General features: G+C 42.6%; 1 protein-coding gene across 1 annotated transcript in view; it reads left to right on the top strand.

Annotated features, from left to right (window-relative positions):
• The window catches only part of galnt11 (UDP-N-acetyl-alpha-D-galactosamine:polypeptide N-acetylgalactosaminyltransferase 11 (GalNAc-T11)), a gene marked incomplete at its 5' end in the record, with an annotated part of 61715 nt that overhangs the window by 19644 nt on the left and 24618 nt on the right, over positions 1-17453 (top strand). The window lies entirely within an intron of this gene.

Raw genomic sequence — 17453 nt, 5'->3', positions numbered from 1 at the left:
CTGTCTGAAGCAGATTACAAGTGACATGAACCCGGGTTCAGTGGGTTACAGTTCAATTTCAATTTAATTTATTTCATTTATTTAGCACCAAATCACAACAAAGTTGCCTCAAGGTGCTTCACACAAGTAAGGTCTAACCTTACTAACCTCCAGAGCAAGAACACAGGTGACACTGGTAAGAAAAAACTCCCTCTGATGATTTGAGGAAGAAACCTCCAGCAGACTTAAAGGGGGGACCCTCTGCTTGGGCCATGATCAAATCAAATCAATTTTATTTATATAGCGCCAAATCACAACAAACAGTTGCCCCAAGGCGCTTTATATTGTAAGGCAAGGCCATACAATAATTACAGAAAAACAGAGCAAAAAGAGAAAGAAACACTCAGTGCATCATGGGAACCCCCCAGCAGTCTAAGTCTATAGCAGCATAACTAAGGGCTGGTTCAGGGTCACCTGATCCAGTCCTAACTATAAGCTTTAGCAAAAAGGAAAGTTTTAAGCCTAATCTTAAAAGTAGAGAGGGTGTCTGTCTCCCTGATCTGAATTGGGAGCTGGTTCCACAGGAGAGGAGCCTGAAAGCTGAAGGCTCTGCCTCCCATTCTACTCTTACAAACCCTAGGAACTACAAGTAAGCCTGCAGTCTGAGAGCAAAGCGCTCTATTGGGGTGATATGGTACTATGAGGTCCCTAAGATAAGATGGGACCTGATTATTCAAAACCTTATAGTAAGAAGAAGAATTTTAAATTCTATTCTAGAATTAACAGGAAGCCAATGAAGAGAGGCCAATATGGGTGAGATATGCTCTCTCCTTCTAGTCCCTGTCAGTACTCTAGCTGCAGCATTTTGAATTAACTGAAGGTTTTTCAGGGAACTTTTAGGACAACCTGATAATAATGAATTACAGATTAAGATTTGTGGGGCCAAGTACAATAACTTCAGTTTTATCTGAGTTTAAAAGCAGGAAATTAGAGGTCATCCATGTCTTTATGTCTGTAAGACAATCCTGCAGTTTAGCTAATTGGTGTGTGTCCTCTGGCTTCATGGATAGATAAAGCTAGGTATCATCTGCGTAACAATGAAAATTTAAGCAATACCGTCTAATAATACTGCCTAAGGGAAGCATGTATAAAGTGAATAAAATTGGTCCTAGCACAGAACCTTGTGGAACTCCATAATTAACCTTAGTCTGTGAAGAAGATTCCCCATTTACATGAACAAATTGTAATCTATTAGACAAATATGATTCAAACCACCACAGCGCAGTGCCTTTAATACCTATGGCATGTTCTAATCTCTGTAATTTTATGGTCAACAGTATCAAAAGCAGCACTGAGGTCTAACAGAACAAGCACAGAGATGAGTCCACTGTCTGAGGCCATAAGAAGATCATTTGTAACCTTCACTAATGCTGTTTCTGTACTATGATGAATTCTAAAACCTGACTGAAACTCTTCAAATAGACCATTCCTCTGCAGATGATCAGTTAGCTGTTTTACAACTACCCTTTCAAGAATTTTTGAGAGAAAAGGAAGGTTGGAGATTGGCCTATAATTAGCTAAGATAGCTGGGTCAAGTGATGGCTTTTTAAGTAATGGTTTAATTACTGCCACCTTAAAAGCCTGTGGTACATAGCCAACTAATAAAGATAGATTGATCATATTTAAGATCGAAGCATTAATTAATGGTAGGGCTTCCTTGAGCCACCTGGTAGGAATGGGGTCTAATAGACATGTTGATGGTTTGGATGAAGTAACTAATGAAAATAACTCAGACAGAACAATCGGAGAGAAAGAGTCTTACCAAATACCGGCATCACTGAAAGCAGCCAAAGATAACGATATGTCTTTGGGATGGTTATGAGTAATTTTTTCTCTAATAGTTAAAATTTTATTAGCAAAGAAAGTCATGAAGTCATTACTAGTTAAAGTTAAAGGAATATTCAGCTCAATAGAGCTCTGACTCTTTGTCAGCCTGGCTACAGTGCTGAAAAGAAACCTGGGGTTGTTCTTATTTTCTTCAATTAGTGATGAGTAGTAAGATGTCCTAGCTTTACGGAGGGCTTTTTTATAGAGCAACAGACTCTTTTTCCAGGCTAAGTGAAGATCTTCTAAATTAGTGAGACGCCATTTCCTCTCCAACTTATGGGTTATCTGCTTTAAGCTGCGAGTTTGTGAGTTATACCACGGAGTCAGACACTTCTGATTTAAGGCTCTTTTTTTCAGAGGAGCTACAGCATCCAAAGTTGTCTTCAATGAGGATGTAAAACTATTGACGAGATACTCTATCTCACTTACAGAGTTTTGGTAGCTACTCTGCACTGTGTTGGTATATGGCATTAGAGAACATAAAGAAGGAATCATATCCTTAAACCTAGTTACAGCGCTTTCTGAAAGACTTCTAGTGTAATGAAACTTATTCCCTACTGCAGGGTAGTCCATCAGAGTAAATGTAAATGTTATTAAGAAATGATCAGACAGAAGGGAGTTTTCAGGGAATACTGTTAAGTCTTCAATTTCCATACCATAAGTCAGAACAAGATCTAAGATATGATTAAAGTGGTGGGTGGACTCATTTACATTTTGAGCAAAGCCAATTGAGTCTAACAATAGATTAAATGCAGTGTTGAGGCTGTCATTCTCAGCATCTGTGTGGATGTTAAAATCGCCCACTATAATTATCTTATCTGAGCTAAGCACTAAGTCAGACAAAAGGTCTGAAAATTCACAGAGAAACTCACAGTAACGACCAGGAGGACGATAGATAATAACAAATAAAACTGGTTTTTGGGACTTCCAATTTGGATGGACAAGACTAAGAGTCAAGCTTTCAAATGAATAATCCTGCTAAACTGCAGGATTGTCTTACAGACATAAAGACATGGATGACCTCTAATTTCCTGCTTTTAAACTCAGATAAAACTGAAGTTATTGTTCTTGGCCCCACAAATCTTAGAAACATGGTGTCTAACCAGATCCTTACTCTGGATGGCATTACCCTGACCTCTAGTAATACTGTGAGAAATCTTGGAGTCATTTTTGATCAGGATATGTCATTCAAAGCGCATATTAAACAAATATGTAGGACTGCTTTTTTGCATTTACGCAATATCTCTAAAATCAGAAAGGTCTTGTCTCAGAGTGATGCTGAAAAACTAATTCATGCATTTATTTCCTCTAGGCTGGACTATTGTAATTCATTATTATCAGGTTGTCCTAAAAGTTCCCTAAAAAGCCTTCAGTTAATTCAAAATGCTGCAGCTAGAGTGCTGACGGGGACTAGAAGGAGAGAGCATATCTCACCCATATTGGCCTCTCTTCATTGGCTTCCTGTTAATTCTAGAATAGAATTTAAAATTCTTCTTCTTACTTATAAGGTTTTGAATAATCAGGTCCCATCTTATCTTAGGGACCTCATAGTACCATATCACCCCAATAGAGCGCTTCGCTCTCAGACTGCAGGCTTACTTGTAGTTCCTAGGGTTTGTAAGAGTAGAATGGGAGGCAGAGCCTTCAGCTTTCAGGCTCCTCTCCTGTGGAACCAGCTCCCAATTCAGATCAGGGAGACAGACACCCTCTCTACTTTTAAGATTAGGCTTAAAACTTTCCTTTTTGCTAAAGCTTATAGTTAGGGCTGGATCAGGTGACCCTGAACCATCCCTTAGTTATGCTGCTATAGACGTAGACTGCTGGGGGGTTCCCATGATGCACTGTTTCTTTCTCTTTTTGCTCTGTATGCACCACTCTGCATTTAATCATTAGTGATCGATCTCTGCTCCCCTCCACAGCATGTCTTTTTCCTGGTTCTCTCCCTCAGCCCCAACCAGTCCCAGCAGAAGACTGCCCCTCCCTGAGCCTGGTTCTGCTGGAGGTTTCTTCCTGTTAAAAGGGAGTTTTTCCTTCCCACTGTAGCCAAGTGCTTGCTCACAGGGGGTCGTTTTGACCGTTGGGGTTTTACATCATTATTGTATGGCCTTGCCTTACAATATAAAGCGCCTTGGGGCAACTGTTTGTTGTGATTTGGCGCTATATAAAAAAAAAATTGATTGATTGATTGATTGATATTCATCCTGCTGTAACCAGGTTTCTGTAAGGCAGAATAAATCAATATGTTGATCAATTATTATATCATTTACTAACAGGGACTTAGAAGAGAGAGACCTAATGTTTAATAGACCACATTTAACTGTTTTAGTCTCTGGTGCAGTTGAAGGTGCTATATTATTTTTTCTTTTTGAATTTTTATGCTTAAATAGATTTTTGCTGGTTATTGGTGGTCTGGGAGCAGGCACCGTCTCTACGGGGATGGGGTAATGAGGGGATGGCAGGGGGAGAGAAGCTGCAGAGAGGTGTAAGACTACAACTCTGCTTCCTGGTCCCAACCCTGGATAGTCACGGTTTGGAGGATTTAAGAAAATTGGCCAGATTTCTAGAAATGAGAGCTGCTCCATCCAAAGTGGGATGGATGCCGTCTCTCCTAACAAGACCAGGTTTTCCCCAGAAGCTTTGCCAATTATCTATGAAGCCCACCTCATTTTTTGGACACCACTCAGACAGCCAGCAATTCAAGGAGAACATGCGGCTAAACATGTCACTCCCGGTCCGATTGGGGAGGGGCCCAGAGAAAACTACAGAGTCCGACATTGTTTTTGCAAAGTTACACACTGATACAATGCTAATTTTAGTGACCTCCGATTGGCGTAACCGGGTGTCATTACTGCCAACGTGAATTACAATCTTACCAAATTTATGCTTAGCCTTAGCCAGCAGTTTCAAATTTCCTTCAGTGTCGCCTGCTCTGGCCCCCGGAAGACAATTGACTATGGTTGCTGGTGTCGCTAACTTCACATTTCTCAAAATAGTCGCCAATGACCAGAGTTTGATCCTTGGCGGGTGTGTCGTCGAGTGGGGAAAAACGGTTAGAAATGTGAACGGGTTGGTGGTGTACACGGGGCTTCTGTTTAGAACTACGCTTCCTCCTCACAGTCACCCAGTCGGCCTGCTTTCCCGGCTGCTCGGGATCTGCCAGAGGGAAACTAACGGCGGCTAAGCTACCTTGGTCCGCACCGACTACAGGGGCCTGGCTAGCTGTAGAATTTTCCAAGGTGCGGAGCCGAGTCTCCAATTCACGCAGCCTGGCCTCCAAAGCTACGAACAAGCTACACTTATTACAAGTACCGTTACTGCTAAAGGAGGCCGAGGAATAACTAAACATTTCACACCCAGAGCAGAAAAGTGCAGGAGAGACAGGAGAAGCCGCCATGCTAAATCGGCTAAGATCTAGTAGCTGCGCTAAGCTAGCGGATTCCTAAAAACACACAAAGTGAATAATGTGTAAATAATTTAGAGGTGATTCAGCAGAGGGAGTGCTTTAGTTAAGGCACGTGAAGATTACACTGTGAAACAAATCGTTATCTAGTTATCTAGATCAATCTAACTACGCAGATTAAACAGCTAACAGATACAGAAAAACACCGCTGTGCTCATGATACAGACACAAATTACAAAACAATTTACAAAACGAATGTACAGGAAATGTTGCTGGTGCACAGGACCGTTCACTGGGGCTATGGCTGGTTTGGTCCATTTAGGGTCCGGTTTGGTTCAGTTAGGGTCCAGTTTGGTTTGGTTATGTTCTGGTTTGCTCTGGTTCAGTTTGGTTTGGTTAGGGTCCGGTGAGCTGCTTCTCATAGGATCTCTCGGCACTGATCGGCACCGAGCCATGACGCTGAAAAACTGAAGCCAGTGCCAAAGTGCCAAAACCTGCAGTTCCTCTAATGGCCTCTTGGGGCTGGCTCCAAAAGCAAGTCTGTCCACAGAGACGTCCACATTAAAAATTCCAAGTTAAATGCAGAAATAAATGTTTCCCCGTTATGATGGGGAATTTTTAATCCAACTCATCAGCTTAAGCCAGTTTGACACATAACTGGGGGTGTGGTCACCTTGAGTGACAACTTCTGTCCAGTTGGCCTGCGTGAGTGTGACCCCAAAAAATGAGTCCTCATATCAGCTCGTTCTTTTGAGATCCTCTTAATATTCATAACTTGGCGAAGCACCAATTAGCAGGTATCAGTAGCTGGTAGGTCGACAATTAATTTAGTAGTCAACGAGTCATTTATTTTATTCACGTCTTTGTTTTTCTCTCAGTTCATAGTTTTAGGCAGTGAGCCGTCCTGCCGTCATTTGGACGTTCAAATTTTGAAAAAGACAGCCGATTAAAACAGTGGCCGTCTTGTTCAAAGCCGTCTAAAATACACAGGTAGGTGTCTGTCTGTCTGTCTGTCTGTCTGCCTGGAGTCAACCGGCTGCAGACTGTGAGGGAGGGAGATTCCTGAGGCACGAGACGTTACATTCTGCTGAGAACCATCAGTGCATGTGAGACGGCGAGCGCGCAGCAGAGAGAGAGGATTTTAACCCGAGTGAAAATGTTAAAAAAACAAACAAACCGTGGAGCTGCCTTTATTTCTCTGTACCTGTGTGGTTCTGACGGCACCGACCTGTTCACACCATGTGTGCGTCGTATACTGAATTTATGAGATCATGAGCTGAAATAAACGGTCAAATATCATAACAAAAAAAAAATCCTTAAAAAATGAGAATATATAAATGAACTGAGCAAAAATTACACATACATGGGTTAAAAATAAAACCCTGCTGTGGAGAAGCTGCAGTGATGTTCAGAGGCACAGATCACAAAAAGGTGGCGAGAACTCTGAACTTTAACAGCTGTTATTTTCCATAGGTATTTATTTGTTCAGTCTTAAGCCTAATGTCGTGTTCAAGCACAAAACGTGACTGATGAGGAGAAAAAAGGATGACTTCATCACAGTAAAATGAACTGGAGTCAGAATAAAAATACAAAGATTTTTTTTCACTTATTATAAGCTGCAGTGATATGTTTTATTAATTTCAAAATGAGTTACCTCTTATTTTATTCTGGGGAGTCAAATCAGCCTGCATTGTTCTGTTCAGTTTAGATCAAAGTTTTCCTGCACATCTTTGTATTTTTTCCTTCTTTATAAGAGTTTGGTGTTTGCATTTGCTCCACAAAGTTTTTGAACACAATAAAATGTTCACACTTTTCTTTATAGCAAGTCTGTAATTTCAGAAAAGCAACATAAACAACCACAAATCAGAAAAAAGTTGAGACTATATGTAAAATGAAGATGAAACTAAAAATGTTGCACTATTCCCGGTTTCTCCACTCATAGAAACCAAACATTCTTCCAGAGTTGTGTCTTGGTGGCTTCCCTCACTTGTCTCCTTCCAGAATGGACATTTAGTTTTTGAGAACTGCCTACCTGACACAGATTTACTATAAAGTACCACACTGTTTATATTTCTGAATGATTGCTGTAAATGAAGTCTAAGAAATATTCACTGATTTGGAAATGTTCATGTTTTCATCCCCTGACGTTTCTCGGAAAATGCTGCAGGTCTTAAATTAGGAAATTACATCTGATCCGACTAGTCGACTAATCGCAAAAATAATCGTTGACTAGTCGACCATCAAAATAGTTGTTTGTGGCAGCCCTAGTAACTAGGTAGTGTTAGCTGTATGGATAGTACCACAAACAAGACACCGCGCAGTCCACAAAAGTCCACATTAACCGCCTGAATCCAGGCCATGTAGCTTATTAGCCTCAGATAGCTTGGTAACTTTGAAATAGGCGGGTGTGTTTGGACTTCCAGGTCACCCTGGTTGTGCCTACATTGCACCCCTTTATCCATTTATGAGTTGGCCAGGAATTGGATGAAGTAGGGTGCTACCAAGGTGTTGACGTCCAAAACCAATGCACTTCAGCATCAAACCCGTCCTTTACGAAACCTGCAGGTGATGTTAATGTAGCATTTCTCCTTTATATACACAGTCTATGGTGCTGAGATCACGCTAGCTCAGCCTTATATTGTAGAAAGGCTCATGGGCGCTCTCACTATGCCACACATACAACAAGGATGTGCCGCCCTGTAATCCGGTCGACCATTTTGAAAGTGGGCAAAACATTAGTAAAATGCCCACATGTACACACACACAGTTTTTCTTCTTCTTCCTAAGCCTGTCCGGTCCTTGTAGAGCATCGTAGGCCACCGACGAGCTCTCTCCACTTCCTTCTGTCCCTGGACATCCGAACCATGGAGTGCCAGTCTAAGCTGGCTTGTTTCATTTCTGCCTCCCAGGAGTGATGCTAGGTGTTTCTTGCGTGTCCACATCTTCTCTTGCCAGGCGGGTTCCAACACAGGGCATGCCGGTGTTGCAGACTGAAACACCCCCCCCCCCCCCCCCCAAAAAAAAATCGATCCGCCTGCTTTCACTGCGCATGTGTCATGTGGGACCACAGCAGCTCATCTGAGTCTCTTCACCCAAAGCGATCAAATGGATTAATGAGATTATTAGCCATCAAATGACAGTTAAACCTCTTAAATCATTAAATCTAAAGTCAGTTGGGCGATAATCTGTGACCTTTTGAAATGTCCAACATGTAGTGAACGCATCAGCTAGCAGCTCGTGTAGCTGCGGCACTCTGATCGCTTCCTCTGTCTTTTATGATGAAATAATGCTGAATTTATGTGGACATGATTGTTGTAGAAAAGCTTCAGATATCTGAGGCATCTGCCTCCATGGCTGGAGGTAGATGCCTCATGTGCTGCCACAGCATTCAATATCTTCTCCGGCCATCCCATGCCAAGGATTTTGCAGAGACAACAGTTGATAAATGGCTGAATTCTTCTACTGAGGACTACCGTAGTCTTCCAAGTCTCAGCACCATACAAGAGGATAGTCTTCACATTTCAGTTGAAGATGCGCACTTTGGTCTTTTCCCTCATCTCTTTCAAGTCCAGACTTAAGACACATCTACTCTCCCTTTGGTATGACTAGCATACTGGCATAGTATGGTACTATGCTTTCTACTATTTTAAATTCATTTTGTTAGTAAACAGAGCAGGTCTCAGCCTCAACTTTATCTAAATGTTGTTGTGTGGTCATAGTCTGTTTCTGTGTTACTGGGACTACAGATGGAAATTAGCATCCTGCTATAATCCGGCATATGTAACAATGTTCATTGATATGCATTGTCCCACTTCAACTAAACATATATATATATATATATAATATATATACAACCCCTGGCAAAAATGATGGAATCACCGGCCTCGGAGGATGTTCATTCAGTTGTTTAATTTTGTAGAAAAAAAGCAGATCACAGACATGACACAAAACTAAAGTCATTTCAAATGGCAACTTTCTGGCTTTAAGAAACACTATAAGAAATCAAGAAAAAAAATTGTGGCAGTCAGTAACGGTTACTTTTTTAGACCAAGCAGAGGAATAAATTATGGAATCACCCTGTAAATTTTCATCCCCAAAACTAACACCTGCATCATATCACATCTGCTCGTTGACATTGACCCTATGTGTCTTTTTGCAAGGAATGTTTTCACAGTTTTTGCTGTATGGCAAGATGCATTATCTTCTTGAAAAATGATTTCATCATCCTTAAACATCAGAAAAGTGTCCAAAATATCAACATAAACTTGTGCATTTATTGATGATGTAATGACAGCCATCTCCCCAGTGCCTTTACCTGACATGCAGCCCCATATCATCAATGACTGTGGAAATTTACATGTTCTCTTCAGGCAGTCATCTTTATAAATCTCATTGGAACGGCACCAAACAAAAGTTCCAGCATCATCACCTTGCCCAATGCAGATTCGAGATTCATCACTGAATATGACTTTCATCCAGTCATCCACAGTCCACGATTGCTTTTCCTTAGCCCATTGTAACCTTGTTTTTTTCTGTTTAGGTGTTAATGATGGCTTTCATTTAGCTTTTCTGTATGTAAATCCCATTTCCTTTAGGCGGTTTCTTACAGTTCGGTCAAAGACGTTGACTCCAGTTGCCTCCCATTCGTTCCTCATTTGTTTTGTTGTGCATTTTTCGATTTTTGAGACATATTGCTTTAAGTTTTCTGTCTTGACGCTTTGATGTCTTCCTTGGTCTACCAGTATGTTTGCCTTTAACAACCTTCCCATGTTGTTTGTATTTGGTCCAGAGTTTAGACACAGCTGACTGTGAACAACCAACATCTTTTGCAACATTGCATGATGATTTACTCTCTTTTAAGAGTTTGATAATCCTCTCCTTTGTTTCAATTGACATCTCTCGTGTTGGAGCCATGATTCATGTCAGTCCACTTGGTGCAACAGCTCTCCAAGGTGTGATCACTCCTTTTTAGATGCAGACTAACGAGCAGATGTGATTTGATGCAGGTGTTAGTTTTGAGGATGAAAATTTACAGGGTGATTCCATAATTTATTCCTCAGAATTGAGTGATTCCATATTTTTTTCCTCTGCTTGGTGTAAAAAAGTAACCGTTACTGACTGCCACAATCTTTTTTTCCTGATTTCTTATAGTGTTTCTTAAAGCCAGAAAGTTGCCCTTTGAAATGACTTTAGTTTTGTGTCATGTCTGTGATCTGCTTTTTTTCTACAAAATTAAACAACTGAATGAACATCCTCCGAGGCCGGTGATTCCATAATTATTGCCAGGGGTTGTATGTGAAATCTGGGTCTGTTAGTGAAGCTAATGCTGTGTTTACACATAATGACGACAGGACATGAATGACACGAATTATACGCTCTTGGCCACTGATCACAAATGTGATGATTTGGGGCAGAGTCATCAGGAGTCCTCAGGAACTGTTGGAACCTGGTACCACATGTTACAATTAATGGCACATGTCGCTGGTGAATTATCACGAATGAACCAGCTGTTGCATTGTTCCACATGCATTAATAACATTTACATTTACCCTGATGGACTACCCTGCAGTGGGGAATAAGTTTCATTACACTAGAAGTCTTTCAGAAAGCGCTGTAACTAGGTTTAAGGATATGATTCCTTCTTTATGTTCTCTAATGTCATATACCAACACAGTGCAGAGTAGCTACCTAAACTCTGTAAGGGAATTAGAGTATCTCGTCAATAGTTTTACATCCTCTTTGAAGACAACTTTGGATGCTGTAGCTCCTCTGAAAAAGAGAGCTTTAAATCAGAAGTGTCTGACTCCGTGGTATAACTCACAAACTCGTAGCTTAAAGCAGATAACCCGTAAGTTGGAGAGGAAATGGCGTCTCACTAATTTAGAAGATCTTCACTTAGCCTGGAAAAAGAGTTTGTTGCTCTATAAAAAAGCCCTCCGTAAAGCTAGGACATCTTTCTACTCATCACTAATTGAAGAAAATAAGAATAACCTCAGGTTTCTTTTCAGCACTGTAGCCAGGCTGACAAAGAGTCAGAGCTCTGTTGAGCTGAGTATTCCATTAACTTTAACTAGTAATGACTTCATGACTTTCTTTGCTAACAAAATTTTGACTATTAGAGAAAAAATTACTCATAACCATCCCAAAGATGTATCGTTATCTTTGGCTGCTTTCAGTGATGCCGGTATTTGGTTAGACTCTTTCTCTCCGACTGTTCTGTCTGAGTTATTTTCATTAGTTACTTCATCCAAACCATCAACATGTTTATTAGACCCCATTCCTGCCAGGCTGCTCAAGGAAGTCCTACCATTATTTAATGCTTCAATCTTAAATATGATCAATCTATCTTTGTTAGTTGGTTATGTACCACAGGCCTTTAAGGTGGCAGTAATTAAACCATTACTTAAAAAGCCATCACTTGACCCAGCTATCTTAGCTAATTATAGGCCAATCTCCGACCTTCCTTTTCTCTCAAAGATTCTTGAGAGGGTAGTTGTAAAACAGCTAACTGATCACCTGCAGAGGAATGGTCTATTTGAAGAGTTTCAGTCAGGTTTTAGAATTCATCATAGTACAGAAACAGCATTAGTGAAGGTTACAAATGATCTTCTTATGGCCTCGGACAGTGGACTTATCTCTGTGCTTGTTCTGTTGGACCTCAGTGCTGCTTTTGATACTGTTGACCATAAAATTTTATTACAGAGATTAGAGCATGTCATAGGTATTAAAGGCACTGCGCTGCAGTGGTTTGAATCATATTTGTCTAATAGATTACAGTTTGTTCATGTAAATGGGGAATCTTCTTCACAGACTAAAGTTAATTATGGAGTTCCACAAGGTTCTGTGCTAGGACCAATTTTATTCACTTTATACATGCTTCCCTTAGGCAGTATTATTAGACGGTATTGCTTAAATTTTCATTGTTACGCAGATGATACCCAGCTTTATCTATCCATGAAGCCAGAGGATACACACCAATTAGCTAAACTGCAGGATTGTCTTACAGACATAAAGACATGGATGACCTCTAATTTCCTGCTTTTAAACTCAGATAAAACTGAAGTTATTGTACTTGGCCCCACAAATCTTAGAAGCATGGTGTCTAACCAGATCGTTACTCTGGATGGCATTTCCCTGATCTCTAGTAATACTGTGAGAAATCTTGGAGTCATTTTTGATCAGGATATGTCATTCAAAGCGCATATTAAACAAATATGTAGGACTGCCTTTTTGCATTTACGCAATATCTCTAAAATCAGAAAGGTCTTGTCTCAGAGTGATGCTGAAAAACTAATTCATGCATTTATTTCCTCTAGGCTGGACTATTGTAATTCATTATTATCAGGTTGTCCTAAAAGTTCCCTAAAAAGCCTTCAGTTGGTTCAGAATGCTGCAGCTAGAGTACTGACGGTGACTAGCAGGAGAGAGCATATCTCACCCGTGTTGGCCTCTCTTCATTGGCTTCCTGTTAATTCTAGAATAGAATTTAAAATTCTTCTTCTTACTTATAAGGTTTTGAATAATCAGGTCCCATCTTATCTTAGGGACCTCGTAGTACCATATTACCCTCATTAGAGTGCTTCCCTCTCAGACTGCGGGCTTACTTGTAGTTCCTAGGGTTTGTAAGAGTAGAATGGGAGGCAGAGCCTTCAGCTTTCAGGCTCCTCTCCTGTGGAACCAGCTCCCAATTCAGATCAGGGAGACAGATACCCTCTCTACTTTTAAGATTAGGCTTAAAACTTTCCTTTTCGCTAAGGCTTATAGTTAGGGCTGGATCGGGTGACCCTGGACCATCCCTTGGTTATGCTGCTTTAGACGTAGACTGCTGGGGGGTTCCCATGATGCACTGTTTCTTTCTCTTTTTGCTCCGTATGCATCACTCTGCATTTAATCATTAGTGATCAATCTCTGCCCCCCTTCACGGCATGTCTTTTTCCTGTTTTTTTTCCCTCAGCCCCAACCAGTCTCAGCAGAAGACTGCCCCTCCCTGAGCCTGGTTCTGCTGGAGGTTTCTTCCTGTTAAAAGGGAGTTTTTCCTTCCCACTGTGGCCAAGTGCTTGCTCATAGGGGGTCGTTTTGACCGTTGGGGTTTTTCATAATTATTGTATGGCCTTGCCTTGCAGTGTGGAGCGCCTTGGGGCGACTGTTTGTTGTGATTTGGCGCTATATAAGAAAAAAGTTGATTGATTGATTGATTGATTGTTACGTGTAATAACATGCAACAGCGCATCGTTCTGTCACGTTGTGAATCCGGTGAATTGTCTCCACCCACCCCCCATATTCATGCTACCGTCAGCTGCTGAACAGTTTGCTCCAGATTACTCCTCAAAATCCAGATGAATCCACAGCAGAAGAACCTTGTGACTGCATGCTGAGTTGGCCATGGCGTCGTGCAGAAAGAGGAGGAGGAGACAGAGAGAGCCAGATGTCAGGCTGCACACAGCCTGACTCACTCTCCCAAACATCAGGCTCAACAGCAGGTGGAACACCTGCAGGAGCGCGCTGAGGAGCAGGGCAACGAGACTTAGCTGACTTGGCGTCACTGTCCTTCTTGTGGTGCAGCAGGGTTTAATTGTGCTCACGTGAGAGAAGTGATTCGTAGTGGTGCACAGTGAAATGTGACATCATGTTACAATTCCTGTCAAAACTTGACAGGTCTGTGTCAATTCGTAACAAAGCGTGACACTTTAGGCTCCAAGAACCATCACAGGAACAAACGCTGTCACGCTCTCTTAAGGATCACCACTAATCAAGATGGATCAACACACTCAGTTACGACCTCCACAACATGAGGCGAAATGAGGGTGGTGCGCGACATTCGTGGGAGATTTTTTGACAGTCAAAAACATGCTCCACAAAAATAACACGCACTATTAAGAAACCTACTCAGATGTGCTAAGTCACGTTAAGAATGTCAGGAATGTGCCAAGAATGACACAAATACGACATTTGTAACATGTCCTGCCTATGTGTAAACGCGCCATTAGGGCTAGTGGCCAGCGATCACCTTCGTATTTCTTCTGCTTTCCTGTTGCTTTATGCTTTAAGTGTAGTTTTTCTGCCGCCTGATTGTTTTCTTTTTCTCTCTGTCCGAGATGCGGCTGGGACCACGTACTGGGTTAGATGATTTCTGTGGTGGAAGTGGGATGTACTTTGCTGTAGGAACAGATCCGATAAGTGGCTCTATGACCCCCCCCCCCGACAGTGGACTGGGCACCTGCATGAGCGCTCATTAATTGGTGCTGTGTTGTGTTATGTACTGTAAACTTTTTTGATATCATGGCCCAAGCAGAGGGTCACCCCTTTGAGTCTGGTCTGCTTGAGGTTTCTTCCTCCAATCATCAGAGGGAGTTTTTTCTTACCACTGTCGCTTGTGTTCTTGCTCTGGTGGTTGGTAAGGTTAGACATTACTGTCTGTAGCGCCTTGATGCAGCTTTGTTGTGATTTGTTGCTATATAAATGAAAATAAATGGAAATTAAATTTAAATATGTTAACTTTCACACTCAGTGCAGCAACTTGAATGTGGTTCATGCCTTTCCAGTAGGCCAGCGCACTCTCGTTTGAACCCCTGTGTGATATTGCGGGGTTTTGGCCATCAGCCTGCCAGTGCACAACACAAACACAGCATCAGTTGACATGGAAAGATGGTGTACTGTTTTGATTTTGGCTGCAATCGCTGAAGCGTTTTTTTTGTTTTGTTTTTTTTTTCGGTTCCCGGTGGAGATGGGAAGACGAGGCAATGGGAGAGCTTGTGTCTGTATTTTTGGTGAGATTTAATGTGAATAATGATAATGGGACTGCCCCCAGAAGTACAGTTTTTGCTTCATATGCTCTTTCATTTAACCCCTTTATCACCCATCTATCTGATCCTATCGTCTGTGTCCGTTGCGTTTCCGAGGTATGTAAATGCATTAACTTCCTCTTTAGCTCCACTGCTTCTGTTCTTCATGTGTTGATCTTCATAAGCTTGGTCTTCTCCCAGTTGATCCTTGGTCCTAGTTGTGCGGCTGCCTCGTCTAATCTTGCTGTCTTCCTTTGCATCTGTTGGAGAGAATGTGACAGTAGGGCAAGGTCATCAGCAAATTCCAGCTCATGGAGCTGTTGCATCAGGGTCCACTGTGTGCCGTCTCTGTGGCCTTGTGTTTAAGGTTGCAACTGATCCGGTATCAGGATCGGATTCTGATACCGACATAAGTATCGGAAAATACAGATCCAGCCCGTGACATTTTCCGATAAGTGAGGAGCCACCATGAATCCTCTCAACTGCTGTTTGCTCTCTGCTTTGTTTGCTGCCGAGGGAGGTTTTCTGGAGCTGGGCTGTTTGAGAGAGCTCTCTTCTGTAATGTTCTAGTTGTGGGTAGTGGCAAATTTCTGCCCTGCTCTCGGGTTCAAATTGTCTATTCGTCGAGCACAGATTTTCCAAAAAATTAACAGAATTGTTGCTGAGAATGTGTGCTGAAAATTTAGGTGCTTCAGTGTCCTGATGCTGTGAAACGCGTTGAAACTCCAGCTCAGTATGCTGCCGAGGAGGAGGGCGAACAGAGATTCTGTCCACTGAAAGGGAGAAAATCGCCATTAAAAACCCGGCACGTGAGCGATGATGATGATACATTTAGAAATGTACGGATTTACAGTTGAAAGGTTTCATGTTTCCAAAAAGTTCGAAGTTTGCACAGCACGAGCAAGTGAGAGAGAAAGAAGAGAGACCGAGGGAGAGAGAGACAGACAGAGGGAGATGTAGAGAGAGAGGAAGAGAGAGACAGAGGAAGAGAGAGAGAGAAAGACAGAGAGGAAGAGGGAGACTTTGACTTTTTAAAATGCATTTATTTCTGCCAACTACTAGTTAAAGCAGTGACATAAAATCAAGCACCACAACAAGACTTGAAACTACAGATCCAAGTAGTCCATGAGCAGCTGCCCCCCTCTCAGTTTACAGAGTGCTCCCCTGTAACGTCCACATGGCCTCAAACTCCTCCAGCTCCCCCACCAATGAGCTGTATGCAAACTCCAGTCTGAGGCGCGCCCTTATCAGTTGCTTCAGCAGGAGTTCAGGGTCTGTGCAGTCCACTCTCCAGTTCCTCCTTGTTATCCAAAATACTCATCTTGGCCTGTCCCAAGATGAAATTGGTCACTACTATATTCCTGCGCTGCGTTCCTGAGAATTTTGGTCCAAGCACAAAGAGTTTTTCGGTAAAGTCTCGCCCAAGTCTCTGAAACCATTGTTCCAGGACATTAAAAAGAGACGTCAAACGAGGGCAGGTCAGCCACAGGTGCTCCAGGGTCTTCCCTGCTGAGCAGAAGGCACACTGACTGTTTGAGCCTGGGTCAGAGTGGGCCACATGTCTGTTCATAGCACAGCCCCGTGCACCACCCTCCACTGGAGATCAGCACAGTGTTTCTCGATAGGAGGGCAGTACAGGGACCTTCAACTGCCTTTGGGAGACAGCCCCGGGGCCAACACAACCAACCACCCGGACATAGTGGCAGCCAACTCGGCTCTGTGGCGGACTCGGTGGGCATCATGTATATGTCCTTCTTTTCCACTGTAGCCATGTCTGACAGGACTGGGAAAGACAACAGTATTCCCATTGGCTCTGGCTGCGCTCCTACGGCCCGCACAGACAGTGAAGGAAATGGCACAGGGTGGACCAGCGGACGGAGTCTGTGAATTTCCAGGGCTTCTCAGAAGTGTGGCCGGAGACCGCTCTACGCGTAAACTCCCGCAATAGCCATTCCATCACTCGCTGAGACCTGATCCCAGTCTCCTGACTCAGCTGGACAGCACTTTGCCAACCGTCCTCTGCCCTCAGGTCGGCCAGCCTGGTCAGCCCTGCCGCTACAAAGGCTTGTTTCAGCTGAGGAGATTCCAACAGGCTACTGCTAATTACTAGATTGTGAAAAAGTGGCTCTTCTTCTGCACATCCATATGGCACCTCTCATGAAAATGACAGCACCGAACTCCAGGTTTTCAGTACAGAATGGTAAAAACCTGTTGTTCCCACGAGCTCCACACCAGTCAGATCCATCAGAAACAAATGTCTGTAATAACCAAGTCCTCCAACTCTGCGAAGCAGGACGGCCACCATCTCTGTCCACAACTGCTGTGGGCTGTAGAGCAGCCGCTGCACAGTTTGTAAACAAAGGGCCACCACTCGACTGGTGATATCTATCAGCACCTGCCCGCCT

The sequence above is a fragment of the Thalassophryne amazonica genome, unplaced genomic scaffold (assembly GCF_902500255.1).
Source record: "Thalassophryne amazonica unplaced genomic scaffold, fThaAma1.1, whole genome shotgun sequence".
NCBI lineage: Eukaryota > Metazoa > Chordata > Actinopteri > Batrachoidiformes > Batrachoididae > Thalassophryne > Thalassophryne amazonica.
Note: the sequence above shows the minus strand (reverse complement) of the source record. Positions and strands in the feature narration are given on the sequence as shown.